Source organism: Dendrobates tinctorius, unplaced genomic scaffold (genome assembly GCF_039654945.1).
Source record: "Dendrobates tinctorius isolate UK_male_01 unplaced genomic scaffold, ASM3965494v1 ptg000240l, whole genome shotgun sequence".
NCBI lineage: Eukaryota > Metazoa > Chordata > Amphibia > Anura > Dendrobatidae > Dendrobates > Dendrobates tinctorius.
Window position 1 is genome coordinate 82,128 of NW_027361907.1, and position 21,757 is coordinate 103,884.

Here is a 21,757-nt window from a genome sequence, read left to right on the forward strand (position 1 = left end):
AGGCTTTGAAAGTTGTCCCAGTAGCGAGGATCTAGGAGGGTGTACAGCCAATAATCAGCCGTGTGGAGAATGTTGGCGATGCGGCGGTCATTTAACAAGCACTGCAGCATGAAATCAACCATGTGCTGCAGACTGCCAACTGGACCAGAAACGCTGTCCCCAGCTTGAGGCAGCATCTTAGCCTGCTCAGCATCACCCCACCCTCGCTGTACACACTGACTACTAGAGCCTTGTGTACCTCCCTCCTCTGGAGAGATGTGTTCCTCCATTGACTCCTCGTCATCCTCCTCATGCCAGGGGCTGCCAGCCCTTAAACACGCTGGGTTCCTCCCCCTGTGTCCCCTAAGTGTCCCCTGCCTGGGCCTTTGTGTGGAAGCACGTTGCGCAGACTTGCCAGAAGCAGATGGCATTTCTGACTCCTCATCCTCGACCTCTTCAAAAACCTCCTCACTTAGTGCTTTTAAGGTTTTTTGAAGCAGACAGATAAGGGGGACAGTCATGCTGACTAGTGCATTGTGGAGGAACACACACGCGGACCCGTTCCTCCCACGTCACCACCGTGACGTAACTACACAGGCACAGCTCTCTGGCGCCCCCTTTGTCTCATGTCAGTAAGGGAACTGCACCTAGAGCAAATGGTCGCTGGGGAGGAGGTCCTGTTACCCGCTGGGGGTTCTAAGATTCGTGATCAGAGTAAAAGCATCAGCCCAAGATTAAGTTTATAGTTTAATTGCCTTAAGGGCGCACTAGATAATTACAGAAATATACAGTAAATTTGCAGTCAGAGAAAAGATATAACAATAGGGTACAAGGCTTAGAGATAGTAAGCTGGAGGTCAATTTACCAGATTGTATTGTAGGGTGCATGCGGTTGCCGGGGAGCTCTGCAGTCCACAGGTACAAGAATCTTAGTTGCTGGACAGACCCCCAAAGCATGGGCCGCTGCTCCCCTCGGCAGGTCTGTCCCCAGGTCCTTCTTAGATCATCATCGTCTGGATCTTCTTTGTGAATGACTGAATGCCAGGGGCTGCCAGCCCTTAAACACGCTGGGTTCCTCCCCCTGTGTCAGGGTGGGATAATAATCTCCACCCTTTAGCTCTTTGCAGAACTTATTTCCAATATCTAAGAAAGGGGATAACTTTCTACAGCATGATCGAATCAGAACATGAGAGGTACCAGTGAATGCGGTTTGCTTTGCCGGTCATGTGGAGTGCAAACATGGCCCTATTGGGTCACTGTAGAGGGCCAATCTCTATGTCTCAGGAATCAGTGCTCTCATCGACTAGGGAGTCACACTGCCATATGCATGATTCCCTCAGGGTCACTCGGATATTTTCATGTGTCCATAACTCGAAAGATGAGTTCATAATTCGTGTTCATAGGATGGAGCCACAGTGTCTGGGACACACAAAGGATGCATATTCCTGCATCTGCTAGCAGGCACATTCTAATTGAAGCCCTCAGGCTTTATCTGGCCCCCTGCTGGCACGGCTCCGTACCTGGGCTTTGAAGCTCTGTTTTGGGCTTATCCTCATTATCACACCAATGCCCTGGCTATTTAGCATTGGAACACTAAATCCTGCTTGTATTCACTAAGTACACAGCGCCTGGGGGTATAGAAGCCTTTAGCTGCCTGTAATTTCTGAACTTAGACCAAAATGGATGCCAAGCTCAGATATGTGGCCCCACATCTAAGATGGCGGCCGCTCCTTCATCACATGCATCATCTGCACTGGCCATCCGTGTGGAGTCATCGAAGGCACGCAAAACTTGGCAGATGTCCCTCATAGTGGCCCACTCAGTGGTGGTGAAGTGTGTCCGGCGCACAGTGCGACTTGTTTGCGCCTGATGCAGCTGGTACTCCATTACTGCTGCCTGCTGCTCACACAACCGCTCCAACATATGTAACGTTGAATTCCACCTGGTGGGGAGGTCACATATGATGCGATGTTCTGGCAGGCGGAATCGGCGTTGCAGAGATGCAATGCGCGATCTTGCCATGCTGGAACGCCGCAAGTGAGCACACTCTAGGTGAACCTTGTGCAGCAGTGCATCAAGATCCGGATAGTCCCTCAGAAAGCTCTGCACGACCAACTTGAGCATGTGTGCCAGACATGGTATGTGAGTGAGGTTGCCTAGGCCCAGAGCTGCCGCTAGATTTCGGCCATTGTCACTCACTACCAAACCTGGCTGGAGATTCGCTGGCACAAACCACACATCGCTCTCCTGCTTGATGGCATTCCAGAGCTCCTGTGCTGTGTGGCTCCGATTCCCCAAAGAAATTAATTTAAGGACGGCCTGTTGACGTTTGGCCACACCTGTGCTCATATCTGGCCTAACAGGCTCATGCAGTGCTGATTCCGAGGAACTAGAGTAGGAGGAGAACTCAATATGTACAGACTGCATTCCTGCAATCCTTGGAGTTGGCAGAATACATACAGAGCCACTCTCCAGATCTGTACCCGGCTCCACAACATTGACCCTATGGGCAGTGAGGGAAAGGTATCGTCCCTGTCCATGGCTACTGGTCCACGCATCGGTGGTCTGGTGGACCTTGCTACTGACGGCGTTTAGTAGCGCATTTTTAATTTTTCCCTCCACATGCTTTTGCAGGGCAGGGACGGCTTGCCTGCTGAAATAAAAGTGGCTGGGCACATTGTATTGTGGAACTGCCAATGACATCAAGTTCCGGAAGGTGTCAGTCTCCACCAGCCTGAATGACAGCATCTCAAGGGCCAGTCGATTGGCAATGCCGGCATTCAGAGCCAGTGCTCGGGGATGGTTTTCTCCCATGCCTGTGCTACCGATTGCTGGTGAGTGGCCTGGGAGTGTGCTGATGACTGAGAACGTGGTTCAGTGGGTGGAATTTCACTGGGTCTCTGGACAACAGTGGCAGAGGTTCTTCCATGGCGTTCCAGTGAGGAAGCCGAACCAGCTGTGTGTGAGCTGGAGGAAGAGGCCCCAACACAAGCTGAAGAGGTGGTAGGTGCTGCTGAAGGTTGGCCTACATCTTCAGTGTGTCTGTGTAACTCCACCTCGTGCTTGGTACGCACATGTTTCCACATATTTGTGGTATTGAGGTTGCTCACATTTTTCCCTCGTTTAACTTTCTGATGACACAGCTTGCATTTGACAAAGCAAATGTCATCTGCAACTGTGTCAAAAAAAGACCATGCACTGCAAGTCCTGGGAGCACCCGTTTTCTGTTTTGGAAGAGGATTGCTCCTCACGGGTGCCAAAGTGGAGGCTACAGGCAACCAAGTCTGCCCCCGCCCTCTCCCTCCTCTTTTGGCCGTTCGGGGAATCTCTTCCTCAGAGCTGCTCCCACCACCTTCCTGTGGCTGACGCCATGATGGGTCAAGGACCTCATCATCTCCCCTCCCCTCTTCAAGCACCGGCTGGTCCTGGGTTGTCTCGCCAGCACCGTACGCACCAGAAATTGGCAACTGAGTCTCATCATCATCAGATGAGCACTGAGGTGTGCTGACAATAGGCACTGGCCCACCCGCCTCTTCAGATTCAGAGGGACAAAGCAGTTGCGCATCACTGCATACTCCCTCTTCTTCACGCTCTAGAATGCTCCTTGGCTGGCCACCTCTTTCCAAGCCAACAGATTCTGAGAACAGAAGTAAAGATTGAGATGGCTCCTGTCCAGGGCTCTCAGACTGCCTGGGCAATTTGGCAGGTGGTGAAGAGACAGATGGTTGCTCTTCAGTGCTCTGGCCCTGGGAGGATGCGGAAGTCATTGAAGTGGATGCGTTAGCTGCCATCCATCCGACAACGGCTTCAATTTGTTTGTCACGCAGCACTGGGGTACGGCGAGGTCCAACAAAGCTGCGCATGAAGGACTGTTGCCTGGTAAAAGTGGGGGATGCCGGGTCACTGGTGGCCGCAGCAGACACCGAATCCTCACGTCCTCTCCCTGCTGAATCCCCCCGTCCTCTCCCTGCTGAAACTCCACGGCCACGACCACGTGCCTTACTCCCTGCCTTCTTCATATTGGTAGACTGATAAAGATAGGCAGAAAAGTAAAAAGGGGGTGGCTTAGTGTTCTTATTCCTGAACACCTGCTAACCAGTATAAGAAACACTAATTTGGCTATGAGTGTGTGTACTACACTTTAATATGATCTAATGTGGCCTACACAACTGTAAAGTAGAGTGTTTGGTGAACTTTATTTCCTTTTTTTTTTTTTGGGGGGGGGAAAGAAAAGGATGTGACCAAAGTTTGAAAGCTATAGTATCACAAACTTTTTGGAGCGATTACAATGCAGGTAGCTAACCTACAATGCAATTGATGAGGCTCCAAAAAATAGGGTGATACTAGTCTGGCTGGCCCTGAAGGGCACAAGCCAGCAAAAAGGCTCCTCTATCTAACCCTATATAGTGTTTGCAACCAACCAATGACAATGGATGCGGATAGAAACACACTAATATAGGAGCAAAAATCTGGACAAATTAGCTGCAAAAAAAGGACTACGTATGAGGCAGTGACGCACGCTGAGCGGACTACAACCAGCGGTGGCTGTAGAACACACTGCAATGTGAGCTGCACTCACACACAGAGAGACCTATCAGACAGCCAAAAACAGTGCAGAGAAATGGGCTATAGCACTGAAAGGCTGCTGAAAGGCTCCGCTGTCCACTCCATTAGTGTTTGCAACCAACGTTATATGGATACGTATGGAAGCACACTATACAGGAGAAAAAAAAGCAGCAATAAAAGAAAAATGTGTATGAGGCAGAGACACACGCTGGGCGGCCTACAAGCAGACGTGCCTGCAGGACACACTACACAGCGTGGGTCTGCACTCACACAGCCCTTGCAGACAGCTATTAAAACAGCGCTGCTGGGCTACAAAAATGCTACAGTGGTGGATTATGTAGCCTGGGTAGAGCAATAGATATGTTTGATGATCGCTATTTCTAACTGTCCCTCACAGTCTTCAACAGCAGCCTGTCCCTAACTGAATTCACAGCAGAGTGAACCCGAAATGGCGGCTGCTGCGGTTTTTATAGTGCATCATGACATCATTTCAGCAGCCAATCACAGCCATGCCAGTAGTTAACATGCCTACATGCCTAACAGGATGTGCCCACACTTCTGAGGATCCCCATTGGCTGAATCAAATCGAGCGGGCTCCTAGCATTATGGGAACTTCCGATTCCGGTATTCGATATGAAAAAAGTATCGTAACTAAGTATCGGAATTCCGATACAGCGAATATTGGCCGATACCCGATACTTGCGGTATCGGAATGCTCAACACTAACGAAGAATAAAACTGCCTTATCAATTTTACCACAAATAGAACAACATATAAAACAATTCTGAATTGTGCCTCCCAAAAATTGGAATAGAAAGTGATCAAAAAAAGTCACATGTCTGAAAATGGTACTAATAAAAACGTTAGCTCATCCTGCAAAAAACTCACATGACTGTCTGCCGAAATATGGAAAAATTATAGCTAAATAAATGGGGATGCAAAAACTATTTTTTGCAATAAAATGCATCTTTTAGTGTATGACAACAGCCAAACAAACCCAATTATAAATCTGGTATCGCTGTAATTGCACCGACTGGAAGAACAAAGTTAGTTAATAGTTTTATTGCCTATTCAGATCTCCTCCTTATCTCTAGCATTGTGTGGTGTGGCTGCTCAGGATTTCTTGTGCTGCCTGGAAATTAACTATATCATTGTTAACCTAGAAGAAAGTCCATACAAAAACCCATAATGAGCTGAAAGAAAGCAGCATAAACTCCCATTAATAGGATAGAATTATTAGTCCCAATCAACATCAGAATTGCAAAGGAATCATCCATTCTGTAAAAATTGATGGTTTATCCTAAAGACCCATTTACATTGCCCGATCATGGCTGTTAAATGACCAGAATTCTATTCTCACAGAGCAATCATTAATATGATCGTTCTGTGCACATATACAGTATCCTAAAGTTTTCAACAGCACGTCCTGTATACATAGTTCAATCACTGGACAAACAAGTGTTTTGCTCATTTGTTGGCTGATTGCATGTTTACACTGACTGATAATCGGCTAATGTAAATGGTCATTTAGGGTTAACCATTGATGTTAGGCCAGTTTCACACGTCCATTTTTTTCCGGTACCAGAAAAAAACGGTATCGGAGATGTTAGTGTCCGTGTGTGTAAGGGTACCGTTACACTTAGCGATGCACCAGCGATCCTGACAACAATATGGATCGCTGGTGCATTGCTAAGTGGTCGCTAGTGAGCTGCCACACAGGCAGATCTCACCAGTGACATAGCAGGGGTCGGGGGTCGCTAACCTGTCAGACGCGGCGATCCTGACGTCCTCCCACCCGTGTTCACGCGTCGCTCGGCACCACAGGAAGCCCAGCAGGAAGCAGTCGACGAGAAATGATCCAGGACGTTCTCGCGCGACCATCGTTGAGCAGCGGGGGAGCCGGTCGGGGGTAAGTATCAGACATAGCGATATCGCTAGCAATATCGCTGCTGCGTCACAAAATCGGTGATGTTACAGCGATATTGCTAGCGATATCGCTATGTGTAACGGGGGCTTAATACTTGTGGCGACCGTGTGCCACAGCAGTACCACACGGACGGGCGCTACAGTAAACACTTCCCCGGCGCCAGGTGCTGAAGACAGCTCTCATCATTCTCCCCTGCTCTGCCGGCAATCAATCTGAGCAGGGGAGAATGATGAGAGTTGTATTCAAGAGATCACAATGACAGCAGGTGGCGGCTGATGGGACTACACCATGTTCCAAATTTTTATGCAAATTGATTTAAGTGTCATAGCGTTTTTTTTTTTTTCAGTGAACCCATTGATGGTATTGTGTTTCAGGGTTCTTTCGATCACTGAAATCAATCTCAGATACCTGTGATAATTAGTTTGCCATGTGAGCCCAATAAAAGGAAAACTGGATGTTCCACACTATTAACCCCTTCATGACCAACCCTATTATGACCGTAATGACCAGGCCATTTTTTGCAATTCTGACCAGTGTCCCTTTATGAGGTAATAACTCTGGAACGCTTCAACTGATCTTAGCGATTCTGAGATTGTTTTTTCGTGACTTATTGGGCTTCATGTTAGTGGTAAATGTAGGTTGATAATTTTTGCATTTATTTGTGAAAAAATGGAAATTTGGTGAAAATTTTGAAAATTTTGCAATTTTCAAATTTTGAATTTTTATTCTGTTAAACTAGAGATTTATGTGACACAAAATAGTTAATAAATAACATTTCCCACATGTTTAATTTACATCAGCACAATTTTGGAAACAAATCATTTTTTTTGTTAGGAAGTTATAAGGGTTAAAAGTTGACCAGAGATTTCTCATTTTTACAACAAAATTTACAAAACCATTTTTTTTTTAGGGACCACCTCACATTTGAAGTCACTTTGAGGGGGGGTCTATGTGGCAGAAAATATCCAATAGTGAAACCATTTTAAAAACTGTACCCCTCAAGCTAATCAAAACTACATTCAAGAAGATTATTAACCCTTCAGGTGCTTCACAGGAACTAAAGCAACATGGAAGGAAAAAATGGACATTTTAATTTTTCCAACAAAAATTTTCATTTAGCAGCAATTTTTTTCATTTTCACATGGGCAACAGGATAAAATGGATCCTAAAATTTGTTGGGCAATTTCTCTTGATTACACAGATACCTCATATGTGGTCATAAACCACTGTTTGGGCGCACAGCAGGGCCCAGAAGGGAAGGAGCGCCATTTGACTTTTTGTATGGAAAATATGCTGGAATATTTAGCGGTTGCCATGTCACATTTGGAGTGTCCCGGTGTGCCTAAACATTGGAGCTCCCCCACAAGTGACCCCATTTTGGAAACTAGACCCCCCCAGGAACTTATATAGATGTGTTGTGAGCACTTTGAACCCCAAAGTGCTTCACAGAAGTTTATAATGCAGAAACGTGAAAATAAAAAAATCATATTTTTCCTCAAAAATTATTTTTTTTAGCCCGCTATTTTTTTACTTTCCCAAGGCGAACAGAAATTGGACCACAAAAGTTGTTGTGCAATTTGTCCTGAGTACACCGATTCCCCATATGTGGGGGGGAACCACTGTTTGGGCTCATGGCAGGGCTCAGAAGGGAAGGAGCGCCATTTGACTTTTTGAATGGAAAATTAGCTCCACCATGTCGTGTTTGGAGAGCCCCTGTGTGCCTAAACTTTGGAGCTCCCCCACAAATGACCCCATTTTGGAAACTAGACCTTCTAAAGAACTTATCTAGATGTGTAGTGAGCACTTTGAACCCCCAAGTGCTTCACAGAAGTTTATAACGCAGAGCCGTGAAAATAAAAAAATCACTTTTTTTCCTCTAAACATGATTTTTATCCCACAATTTTTTATTTTCACAAGGGTAACAGGATAAATTGGACCTCAAAAGTTGTCCAGTTTGTCCTGAGTATGCTGGTACCCCATATGTGGGGGGGACCACTGTTTGGGCACACGTCGGGGCTCGGGAGGGAAGTAGTGATGTTTTGAAATGCCGACTTGATGGAATGGTCTGCGGGCGTCATGTTGCGTTTGCAGAGCCTCTGATGTGCCTAAACAGAGGAAACCCCACAAGTGACCCCATTTTGGAAACTAGACCCCCCAAGAATCTTATCTAGATGTGTGGTGAGCACTTTGAACCTCCAAGTGCTTCATAGAAGTTTATAATGCAGAGACATGAAAATCATTTAATTTCTACAAAAAAACAATTTTTTAGCCCCCAATTTTTTAGTTTTCCAAGGGTAAAAGGAGAAATTAGACCCCCAAAGTTGTTGTGCAATTTTTCCTGAGTATGCTGATACCCCATATGTGGGGGTAAACCACTGTATGGGCACACATCGGGGCTCGGACTGGATTGAGCACTGTTTGAGTTTTTGAACGCAACATTGGCTGGAATAAATGGTGACGCCATGTTGCGTTTGGAGACCCTGTGATGTGCCTAAACAGTGGCAACCCCTCAATTCTAACTCAAGCCCTAACCCCAACACACCCCTAACCCTAATACCAACCTTAATCATAACCCTAACCCCAACACACCCCTAACCCCAATGCTAACCCTAACCACAAGCCTAACCCTAATCCCAACCCACCCCTAATCTTAACCCTAATTCCAACCCTAACCCTAATCGCAACCCTAATTTCAACCCTAACCCTAATTCCACCCCTAACCCTAATTCCAACCTTAACCCTATCTCTAACCCTAATTCCACCCGTAACCCTAATTCCAATCTTAACCCTATCTCTAACCCTAATTCCAACCCTAAACCCAATTTCAACCCTAACCCTAATTCTAACCCTAATGGAAAAATAAAAATATTTTCTTTATTTTATTATTTGTGCCTACCTATGGGGGTGATAAAGAGGGGGTGTATTTACTATTTTTTTTTGATCACTGTGAGAGTTTATCACAGTGATCAAAATGAAAAAATGAATCTGCAGCTTGAGGGGCGCACTACGCATGCGCCCGCCATTTTCCAAGATGGTGGCGCCCATGGTTCGGGACGGTGGGACACTGGGACTGCCAGAGGGACATAGGAGGTACCGGGGGGGTGAGGGGGGGATCGGAAGGTAGGGGGAGCGGAGGGAAGTGGGAGGGGAGCAGATGGTGATGGCGGTGGGTGATCGGCGCCATCAGTCGGTGGAGGCGGCCAATGGGCACCACTAGTCGGTTTGGGAGGGTCGGATCTTGGTCTCCAGCTATGGCCGATGCTATTGCAGCATCGGCCATGGCTGAATTGTAATATTTCATTGGTAAAATATTACAAATCGCTCTGGCTGTTTCACTTTTAACAGCCAATCAGAGTGATTGTAGGCACGTGGGGGCTAAGCCACCCCCCCGGGGTGAACTTCAAAGGGTCTTCTGTTCGGGTCGGGTTACCTTTCAGTGACCCCTGTCACCCGACCCGCAGGAGGGCAATCAATTCATGACGCCACATAGGTGTCATTGGTCGGATTGGCACGACTTTTCATGACGCCTATGTGGCGTCATTGGTCGGGAAGGGGTTAAGCAGGCCAGAGTTTTCAAGTAACATGGGAAAGAAAAAGGATCTCTCTGCTGCTGAAAAGCATAAAATAGTGCAGTGCCTTGGTCAAGGGATGAAAACATTAGATATTTCCAGAAAACTTAAGCATGATCATCTTACTGTTAAGAGATTTGTGGCTGATTCTGAGCACAGACGTGTTCGTGCTGATAAAGGCAGAATGAGGAAAGTTTCTGCCAAGCAAGTTCATCAGAGTATGAGAGCAGCTGCTAAAAAGCCATTACAAACCAGCAAACAGATATTTGAAGCTGCTGGTGCCTCTGGAGTCCCTCGAGCCTCAAGGTGTAGGATCCTTCAAAGGTTTGCTGTGGTACATAAACCTACTATTCGGCCACCCCTAAATAGTGCTCACAAGCAGAAACGGTTGCAGTGGGCCCAGACATACTTGAAGACTAATTTTCAAACAGTCTTGTTTACTGATGCGTTTAGAGCAACCCTGGATGGTCCAGATGGATGGAGTAGTGGATGGTTGAGGGATGGCCACCATGTCCCAACATGGCTGCGACATCAGAAAAGAGGTGGAGGAGTCATGTTTTGGGCTGGAATCATGGGGAAACAGCTGGTAGGGCCCTTTAAGTTTCCTGAAGGTGTGAAAATGACCTCTGCAAAGTATATAGAGTTTCTGACTGACAACTTTCTTCCATGGTATAAAAAGCAGAAACGTGCCTTCAGGAGCAAAATCATCTTCATGCATGACAATGCACCATCTCATGCTGAAAAGAATACCTCTGAGTCATTGGCTGCTATGGGCATAAAAGGAGATAAACTCATGGTGTGGCCACCATCTTCCCCTGACCTCAACCCTATAGGGAACCTTTGGAGTATCATCAGGCAAAAGATCTATGAGGGTGGGAGGCAGTTCACGTCAAAACAGCAGCTCTGGGAGGCTATTCTGACTTCATGCAAAGAAATACAAGCAGAAACTTTCCAAAAACTCACAAGTTCAATAGATGCAGGAATTGTGAAGGTGATATCAAAGAAGAGTTACATGTTAACATAGGAACTTAGCTTGTTAGGATGTTTTGGAGTTAAATAGCTTTTTTATTCAGTGAATGAGACCTCCTAATGCTGCAAATTCCACAAATGAGCATTTTCAGTTCTTTAAAACATATCAAATGTTTAGAAATTCTACTGTGCCTAATAATTTGGAATAGTGCATGTTGAGCTTTTATTCATTTTGGAGATTATACTGTTATCATTGGAAGGTTTCTTCAATAAAATTCGATGTACACTAACAGGTGATGACTTATTAGACTGACTGTCATTTGCACCGACCACTTAGGAAAATCAGAGAAAAATATAATTTGCATAATAATTTGGAACATGGTGTATTACTCCCATCAGCCTAGTCTTGCTGCCGCTAATAACATTGACAGCAGGAGCGGCTGATGGGAGTATTCAACAGCCGCCGCTTGCGCTATAAATAAATTAAAAAAACTGGCTTGGGTTTACCTCTATTTTCTATAACCAGCCAGGCAAAACTCGCAGCTGGGGGCTGTCATCTTCAGCAAGGCTGATTATCAAGAATAGAGAGGCCCCCATGCTGTTTTTAAAATTAATTAAATAAATGCAAAAAGCGGCGTGAGGTCCCCCCGTTTTTGACAACCAACCTTGCTAAAGCTGACAGCTGGGGGCTGGCATTCTCAGGCTGGTAAGGGGCCACTGATATAGGCCGCCCAGCCTAAAAATAGTAGCCTGGAGCTGCCCAGAAAAGGCGCATCTGAGATGTGCCAATTCTGTCACTTTGCCGGGCTCTTCCCACTTGCCCTATAGCGGTGGCAAGAGGGGTTGATGTCACCTTTGTATTGTCAGGTGATATCAAGACCTGGGCTTAGTAATAGAGAGGTGTCTGTAATACTGTTATGACTGTAATATTTGGAAATATTTTTTATTTGCGCAGGCGCAATGCGACGGTGTTCCGCTGGTGGTACCCGCAAGAGGCTGTGTGAGTGGTGTGATGGTGTTCCTCTGGTGGTACTGCACAATAGGTTGGTACCAGCAGCAGTTTCCATATTGAGACACCCATCATTTGAGTGTCCCAATATGGCGGTCGGTGAACTTCCTCCGCTTGGAATTCTGGGATACGGTGACATCTGGACAGAACAGAAAATTAAAACATTACAAGGCAATTATATAAATAGATTTTCCCCTGTTACCTAGTAAAAAAATGCAATATTTAGGGCCAAAAGAATTTTTGTGGGAAAAATTATTTTTTTCCTTCCACATTGCTTTCATTCCTGTGAGGCACCTAAATGGTTAATAAACTTTGTGAATGTTGTTTTCAGCACTTTGAGGGGTGCAGATTTTAAAATAGTGTCACTTTTGGGTATTTTCTATTATATAGGCCCCTCAAAGTCACTTTAAATGTGATGTGGTCCCTAAAAAAGTTTTTAAAACTTTTGTTGGAAAAATTAGAAATTGCTGATAAACTTTTAAGCCTTCTAACTTCCTACTAAAAAAAATTATGTGTGAAAAAGTATTTCCCCCTTCCTTATTTCCTATTCTTTTGCATGTTTGTCAGACTTAAGTGTTTCAGATCATCAAACAAATTTAAATATTAGACAAAGATAACACAAGTAACAACAAAATGCAGTTTTTAAATGAAGGACTTTATTATTAAGGGACAAAGAAATCTAAAACTACAGGGCCCTGTGTGTAAAAAGTGATTGCCCCACCCTTAAAACATTAACTGAGTTCAAATTCCCTAGACATGCACAGGTCTGATTACTGCTACACCTGTTCTCAATCAATAAATCACTTAAAGGGAACCTGTCAACAGGATTGTGCAAAGTAACCTACAGACAAAGTCAGGTTGACACCGTTATACTGATTAAAATGATACCTTAGTTGCTAAAATCCATCTTTTGGTTGTTTTTTAATTTTTATTTTTAGTTAATGTTATGCCCGTGCTTCTTGGCAGGCCTGGAGGGGGGTCTTTATGCGGTGCTCTGAGAAGGTATTCATAATGATCCCTCAGTGACCTGCCCCCTAGTTTGCATAATGAATACCTGTGCATACTGAAGGAAAAAAAACCCTTCTGCAGGTAGGTGCCAGCCGTGGCAACTGCGCTGCAGCATAATCGCATGTTTAATGTGTAGTTACTACTTCTGGTTGAGCTTTTCCTGAGGTGTATAACATAAGAAACAATTTTAAAATGGCGCCCACCACACCTGTGCAGTAGCAGCTATCGGTGTACATAGCTGTGATCTTATAGCTACTATTGCGCAGGTGCCGGCGGTGCCATCTTGCTAGAGAAGAAAAAAAAATGTCCAAATCCATGTAGAGAAAAATGGACCGCACTCTTCAGGCTGGTGAGGAAACGCTGCTATTTTATTGGCACATACAAAACATGTTGGCTGGGGGAGTGATAGCAGGAGTGAACAAAAAAATGACAACGGCCATTTCGCTCTGCACCAGAGCTTCAACGGTGTAATTCCTCCAATTTGGTGCCGACTGCAAAGTAGCAGCTCTCGACGATCGCCAAAAACTGCTACTTCGCAGGTGAGGCCATGCCATCTTGGAGGAGAAAATTTTATTTTCTTCTCTAGCAAGATGGCGCCGCCGGTATATCATTAACTAAAAACTGAAAGATTAAAAAATAGCCAAAAGACGGATTTTATCAACCAAGGTATCATTTTCATGTACGTGACTGTGCATAATCCTGAGAGGTTCCCTTTAAATAGGACCTACCTGCAAAAGTGAAGTTCACCAAAAGATCATTTAAAAGCTAGCCATCCTGCCACGATCCAAATAAATTCTGGAACAAATGAGAAATAAAGTCATTGAGATCCATCAGTCTGGAAAAGTTTATAATGCCATTTCTAAAGATTTGGGACTCAAGCGAACCACAGTGAGAGCCATTATCCACAAATGGCGAAAACATGGAACAGTGGTGAACCTTCCCAGGAGTGTCTAAGCAACCAAAACTGCCATAAGCCCGCAGCGACAACTCATCCAAGAGGTCAGAAAAGACCCCACAACAACATCCAAAGAACTGTTGGCCTCACTTGCCTCAGTTAAGGTCAGTGTTCATGACTCCACCATAACATAGAGACTGTGCAAAAATGGCCTGCATGGCAGAGTTCCAAGACAAAAACCACTGCTGAGCAATAAGAATTTAAAGGCTCATCTCAGATTTGCCAAAAAACAGCTTTATGATCCTGAATATTTTTGAGCGAACACTCTGGAATGAGAAGATAAAAGTTGAAGTTTTTGGAATGTGTATGTACAGTCATGGCCAAAAGTTTAGAGAATTACACAAATATTATATTTTCACATGATCTGCTGCCCTCTGGTTTTTATGTGTGTTTGTCAGATTTTTTATCACATACAGAAATATAATTGCAATAATATTATGAGTAACAAAAGGTTATATTGTCAGTTAGAATGAGTTAATGCAGCAAGTCAACATTTGCAGTGTTGACCCTTCTTCAGGACCTCAGCAATTCTCCCTGGCATGCTCTCAATCAACTTCTGGATCAAATCCTGACTGATAGCAGTCCATTCTTGCAAAATCAATGCTTTTATTTTGTCTGAATTTGAAGGTTTTTGTTTGGCCACCCGTCTCTTGATGATTGACCACAAGTTCTCAATGGGATTAAGATCTGGGGAGTTTCCAGGCCATGGTCCCAAAATCTCTATGTTTTGTTCCCTGAACCATTTAGTTATCACCTTTGCTTTATGGCAAGGTGCTCCATCATGTTGAAAAAGGCATTGTTGATCGCCAAACTGCTCTTGGACGGTTGGGAGAAATTGCTCTTGGAGGACATTCTGGTACCATTCTTTATTCATGGCTGTGTTTTTAGGCAAGACTGAGAGAGAGCCCATTCCCTTGGCTGAGAAGCAACCCCACACATGAATGGTTTCAGGATGCTTGACAGTTGGCATGAGACAAGACTGGTGGTAGCGCTCACCTGGTCTTCTCCGAATAAGCCGTTTTCCAGATGTCCCAAACAATCGAAAAGGGGATTCATCAGAGAAAATGACTTTACCCCAGTCCTCAGCAGTCCACTCCCTGTACCTCTTGCAGAATATCAGTCTGTCCATGATGTTTTTTCTGGAGAGAAGTGGCTTCTTTGCTGCCCTCCTTGAGACCAGGCCTTGCTCCAAGAGTCTCCGCCTCACAGTGCGTGCAGATGCACTCACACCTGCCTGCTGCCATTCCTGAGCAAGCTCTGCACTGCTGGTAGCCCGATCCCGCAGCTGAAACACTTTTAAGAGACGGTCCTGGCGCTTGCTGGTCTTGGGCACCCTGGAGCCTTTTTGGCAACAAGGGAACCTCTCTCCTTGAAGTTCTTGATGATGCGATAGATTGTTGACTGAGGTGCAGTCTTTATAGCTGCGATACTCTTCCCTGTTAGGCCATTTTTGTGCAGTGCAATGATGACTGCACGTGTTTCTTTAGAGATAACCATGGTTAACAAGAGAAACAATGATGCCAAGCACCAGCCTCCTTTTAAAGTGTCCAGTGGTGTCATTCTTACTTAATCATGACAGATTGATCTCCAGCCCTGTCCTCATCAACACCCACACCTGTGTTAATGGAGCAATTTACTGAAACGATGTTAGCTGGTCCTTTTAAGGCAGGGCTGCAATGATGTTGAAATGTGTTTTGGGGGATAAAGTTAATTTTCTAGGCAAATATTGACTTTGCAAGTAATTGCTGTTAAGCTGATCACTCTTTATAACATTCTGGAGTATATGCAAATTGCCATTAGAAAAAATGAAGCAGTAGACTTTGTAAAAATTAATATTTGTGTCATTCTCTAAACTTTTGGCCATGACTGTACCATTACATCTGGTATAGAAGTAACAGCATTTCAGAAAAGGAACATCACACCAACAGTAAAATATGGTGGTGATAGTGTGATGGTCTGTGGCTGTTTTGCTGCTTCAGGTCCTGGAAGACTTGCTGTGTTAAATGGAAACATGAATTATGCTGTCTACCAAAAAATCCTGAAGGAGAATTTCTGGCTGTTTGTGATCTCAAGCTGAAGCACACTTGGGTTATGCAGCAGGACAGTGATCCGAAACACCCCCTCAAGTCCACATCTGAATGGATTAAGAAAAACAAAATTAAGACTTTGGAGTGGCCTAATCAAAGTCCTGACATTAATGATATTGAAATGCTCAGTCATGACCTTAAAAAGGCCATTCATGCTCAGAGACCCTCCAATGTGGCTGAACTAGAACAATTCTGCAAACATGAGTGGGCCAAAATTCCTCCAGACCGTTGTAAAAGTCTCATTGCCAGTTTTTGCAAATGCTTGTATTACAGTTGTTGCTGCTAAGGGTGGACAAAGCAGTTTCTAGGTTTAGAGGGCAATCACTTTTTCAAACAGGACTCATAGGTTTGGATTTATTTTTCCCTTAATAATAAAGACCTTCATTGAAAAATTGCATTTTGTATTTACTTGTGTTTTCTTTGTCTAATATTTAAATTTGCTTTGTGATCTGAAACATTTAAAGCTGGTTTTCACATTTGCATTTGGAGGCGCAGCGGACGCTTGCCATGAAGCTCCGCCCCCTGCCGCGCCTCCTCCGGTCAGCTCCGCCTATGGGCACATGCCGCTGCATGCGGCCTGCGTACCCTATCTTTAGCATTGGGTACAAAGGCCATGCGGAGGTATGCTTTTGCCGCCGCATGCGTCCTTTTAGATAATAGATATAAACTTAGCACTCAACTTAAGTGTAATCAAAGGAGATTTATTGTAGTATGAAGGTAAAACGTTTCGGTCAATTGATGACCTTCAGTTACTACAGAGCCAAGTAACAATATAATATGCAGGTATAAGAATAAACAGAAAATAAAATTGAAATTATAAGGAAAATAATGGGCTTCAATGTAGCACCCCATATGCAAATGCATATATGGCTGATTTTGAGGAGAGTATCATCTACAAAAATGAGTTATTCCTCAACCTTGTCATCTTATGGAAACGTTATATAGATGACATATTCTGCATTTGGGGGGGCTCATTGGAGTCCTTGCTTCTGTTCTTCAATACCTTAAACTCATCTTGGCCTGGTATTCAATTTACCATTGGACATGACCTCTGGTGCATTAATTTTTTAGATACCATTGTCATCAAGGATGCCAATGGTAATCTCTCCACTGATCTATATATCAAAGTGATGGACCGCAATAGCCTCCTCCATTTCCAAAGCTTACACCCCACCTCGATCAAACGGGCAATTCCCAAATCACAATTCCAGAGAGTTAAACGTATTGTGACGGACACCAATACCAGGGACCAACATCTTAATGAGATGACCAATAAGTTTGAAGAAAGGGGTTATCTAACCTCCTTATTGAAGGAGGCTAGGGTTCCCCTATCCGGTCTCAGAAGGCAACTTCTCCCCGCATACCATTCGTGCACACTTTCCACCCCTTTGTATGCATTCTCCATAAATCCATAAGGAAACACTGGCACCTGCTATCTACAGCCCATCCAGAGGTACCATATTTCAAACAACCTTCCGTGTTTTAAAAGATTACCAAATTTAAAGGATACTCTCATCAAAGCTGACATTGGCCCAAAAACCGACATAAAAAAGCAACGGTTTCTACAGAGGCCTAAGATGGGTACCTTTCCGTGCCTACACTGTGTACAGTGTAATAACGTGCTCAAAGGAGACAAATTTACACATCCCTATTCGGGCAAAGAGTTTAAGATCCAGAATTTCTTTACATGTGACTCGGCTTACGTAATTTATTTGATAAAGTGCCCCTGCGGTCTTTTATATGTAGGTGAGATATCCCAGTTGATACGTGATCGTATCTCAAAGCACAAATCGACAAAACAATGTAAAAATTTCCTTCCCATCCCACACCATTTCATCTCCCTGGGCCACAGCATCTCTCAATTAAAGTTTCAAGTGATCGAACAGGTACTACCTCCACGCCAGGGTGGCAACAGGATTTTGCATTTAAAAAACACGAAGCCTTTTGGATCCATACACTGGAGACAATGAGTCCAAAGGGTCTCAATAGGGAATACGAATTATCAGCTTTCCTGTAAGAATGCCTATATAGAGGGGTTTTATTACTAAGAACTATATTAGTTCATTTGCATGTTCTGCTACATCTGCTAAGTTTTTCTTTATTAACTGTGAATTTCCATATAAGGTCACTGTGGATCACCACTATTGCACTATTCGTGATATGATTATGTGTATAAGTATGCGTTTATAACATTGCTATTTTTGATCAAGTTACTAATATATTATTTTTCTTTCTCATAGAGTCATCTATATTAATATATTGGGACCGGACATCATTGCTATATGCATACTTTTCTTCTTTATGGAACCTCTTATCACGGTCACCCCTTTGAGACTACACGAATCAGCAAAGGATATGAATACTTCCTATTTCACCATCCTCACTGTTCATCTATACAATATGCTGCTTCCTGTATATGTGCGCCTTCACCTATAGCTGACTACAATAAACTATTGACTGCATTTAGACCTTAGTCACATTGTCTTATTTCCACAGCGGTCACTGCTCTCCTCCTATTTTGTCTCTATGCTCCGTAAACTGATACCGCCCACTGTGATGTCATGAAAAAATACAATGCCTCAATTCTCCTCTAATATGCAAATTGCCTCTTCAGAAAGAAAGAGGACTTTTACTCTACAGCGCCACCTATTGGTAGTAGCGATCCTACAAGTCACAATCAACCCTTTAACGAGTCTTGTAGTATGACTTAGGATACAAGCCAAATCAGAATCTCAATTTGCAGACACGGTGTTTCGAGCTGTTGGCTCTCGTCAGTGCAAAGTATGAGATCTGATTTGGCAAGGTGAGAGGCTCTGGACTAGGGTCTAAGAAGTAAGGTTTCTCCTTTCTCCTCCTCCTCCGCAAGGAGAAACCTTACTTCTTAGACCTCAATTCTCCTCCAGCTTCCACAGCCCATAACCTATTAATGCCCTGACATAACCGCTAGGTCTTTGTGATGTTTTAATACACAATGGCTTAATTATTTACACTTGAATGTACTGGAGTGCACATTAACAGGGCATGTAAAGATCGGCCCTCCTGCTTATCACACTCCTACACCTGATTGGCTGTCACTAGTTTAGTACAGCCCTCCTCCCCTCCTTATACCCACGGAGCACAGAACTCAGCCAGACTTGCGGCGGATCCCGCGTCTGGAGGAACGTTTGCCCCTGTTCCACACCATACTAAGGTAAAAATATAACTTCTTTTCCTTCTGTGCATTTGGGGACGTTTTCTTTCCCTTATTCTAACAAGCTAACGGCCAATATATTGGTATCTTCCATAGCTTACCAGCCCAGTCTGAGGACAGTCTGTCCCTGTAAATAGCCACTACATCTTATGCACATCCCCACTTCATCCTCTGTCTCTGACTCATTCCTTGAAATTTTCCCTGTAGATACTGAGCACACGGAGCTACTCAATAGGTTCACATCCTATTGCAAGAAATCTAGTATAAACACGGTATGTCATACATCCTTCTTGGAAGTTTTTTCTGACCTCTCTCTCACCTCCCTCACCTAGGATAAATTGTGCTTGATGTCTGGTGTGAATAATCTGCATCTTTTGATATTATATTCATATGACCATGCATTTTCATTGTATATACTTTCTTTATCATTATTGAATTTTTTAGTGAAATTTTTCCTTATAATTTCAATTTTATTTTCTGTTTGTTCTTATACTTGCATTTTTTATTTTGTTACTTTGCTCTGTAGTAACTGAAAAAGGTCATCAATTGACCGAAACGTTTTACCTTCATACTACAATAAATCTCCTTTGATTACACTTAAGTTGAGTGCGAAGTTTATACCTATTATCTATATGGTTTGGGAACCTAACTTCAGCACCACCCTCTAGTTGTGCTCACGGCGTTTTGTTTTGCATGTGTCCTTTTGACGGTGCGGCGACCTGCACCAAACGCAACGTGTTGCATTTTGGTGCGATCGCCGCACCATCAAAGGACGCATGAGGTGTCAAAAGCATACCTGTGCACGGCCTGCGTACGCAATGCTAAAGATAGGGTATGCAGGCCGCATACAGCGGCCTGCGCCCATAGGCGGAGCTGACCAGAGGAGGCGCGGCAGGGGGCTTCACGGTGAGCGTCCGCTGCACCTCCAAGCACAAATGTGAAACTAGCCTAAGTGTGACAAACTTGCAAAAGAATAGGAAATCAGGAAGGGGCAAACACTTTTTCACACATCTGTATATGGGAAATTTTATTTATGAATTATTTTGTACAGCAAGATTAACTGATTTAACCCCTTCCCGACATTAGACGTACTATCCTGTCCACTGTACCCGGGCCCCTATGACCGTGGACGGGATAGTACGTCTAAACGATCAGAGGCGCCCCCCGTGGGGAGCGCCACTGATTGCGGCCGGGTGTCAGCTGATTATCACAGCTGACACCCGGCACCCGCACACGGACTGCCCCTGGCACATTAACCCCTGGCACACTGTGATCAAACATGATTGCAGTGTACCGGGGGTTTAGGGAAGCATCGGAAGGGAGGGGATCCCTCCGTGCTTCCCTGCGACCCCCACAGCAGCGCCAAAACATAAAAAAAGACAAATGAGGTATCGCTGTAATCGTAAGGACCCGAAGAATAAAATCACCTTATCAATTTTACTGCATGCAGAATGGTATAAATGCACCCCCCAAAAGAAATTCATGAAATGCTGGTTTTTGTTCATTCTGCATCCCAAAAATCGGAATAAAAAGCGATCAAAAAATGTCACATGTCCGAAAATGGTACCAATAAAAACGTCAACTCATCCCGCAAAAAATAAGACCTCACATGACTCGGTGGGTCAAAATATGGAAAAAATATAGCTCTCAAAATGTGGTGATGCAAAAACTATTTTTACAATAAAAAGCGTCTTTTAGCGTGCAACAGCTGCCAAACATAAAAACCCGCCACAAATAGTAAATCAAACCCCCCTTTATCATCCCCTTAGTTAGGGAAAAATAAAAATGTAAAAAAATGTATTTATTTCCATTTTCACATTAGGGTTAGGGCTAGGATTAGGGCTAGGGTTAGGGCTGAGATTAGGGTTAGGGGTGTGTTGGGGTAAGGGTTGGAGTTAGAATTGGGGGGTTTCCACTGTTTGGGCACATCAGGTGCTCTCCAAACGCAACATGGCGTTTGATCTCAATTCCAGCCAATTATGCGTTGAAAAAGTCAAATGTTGCTCCTTCCCTTCCAAGCTCTGCCATGCGCCCAAACAGTGTTTTACCCCCACATATGGGGTATAAGCCTACTCAGGAAAAATTGGAAAACAACTTTTGGGGTCCAATTTCTCCTGTTACCCTTAGAAAAATAAAAAATTGGGGGCAAAAATATTTTTGTGGAAAAAAAAATGATTTTTTTATTTTCACGCCCGGGCGTTATAAACTTCTGTGAAGCACTTGGGGATTCAAAGTGCTCACCAGACATCTAGATAATTTCTGTGGGGGGCCTAGTTTCCAAAATGCGGTCACAGTTTAGGCACATCAGAGGCTCTCCAAATGCAACATGACACCCGCAGACCATTCCATCAAAGTCTGCATTCCAAAACGTCACTACTTCCCTTCCGAGCCCTGACATGTGCCCATACAGTAGTTTTCTCCCACATATGGGGTATCAGCATACTCAGGACAAACTGGACAACAACTTTTGGGGTCCAATTTCTCCTGTTACCCTTGGGA

The 21,757-nt window shown here is 44.2% G+C and overlaps 1 long non-coding RNA gene across 1 annotated transcript in view; it reads left to right on the top strand.

Moving 5' to 3' along the window:
* Positions 1 to 19,581, top strand: part of LOC141060533 (uncharacterized) — a 33,836-nt gene extending 14,255 nt beyond the window's left edge. The window contains exons 2-3 of the long non-coding RNA XR_012222716.1: positions 11,965 to 12,052; positions 18,309 to 19,581. This is a non-coding gene — a long non-coding RNA (uncharacterized lncRNA). The remainder of the gene's footprint in view (positions 1 to 11,964; positions 12,053 to 18,308) is intronic.
* The last annotated feature ends 2,176 nt before the right edge of the window (positions 19,582 to 21,757 follow it).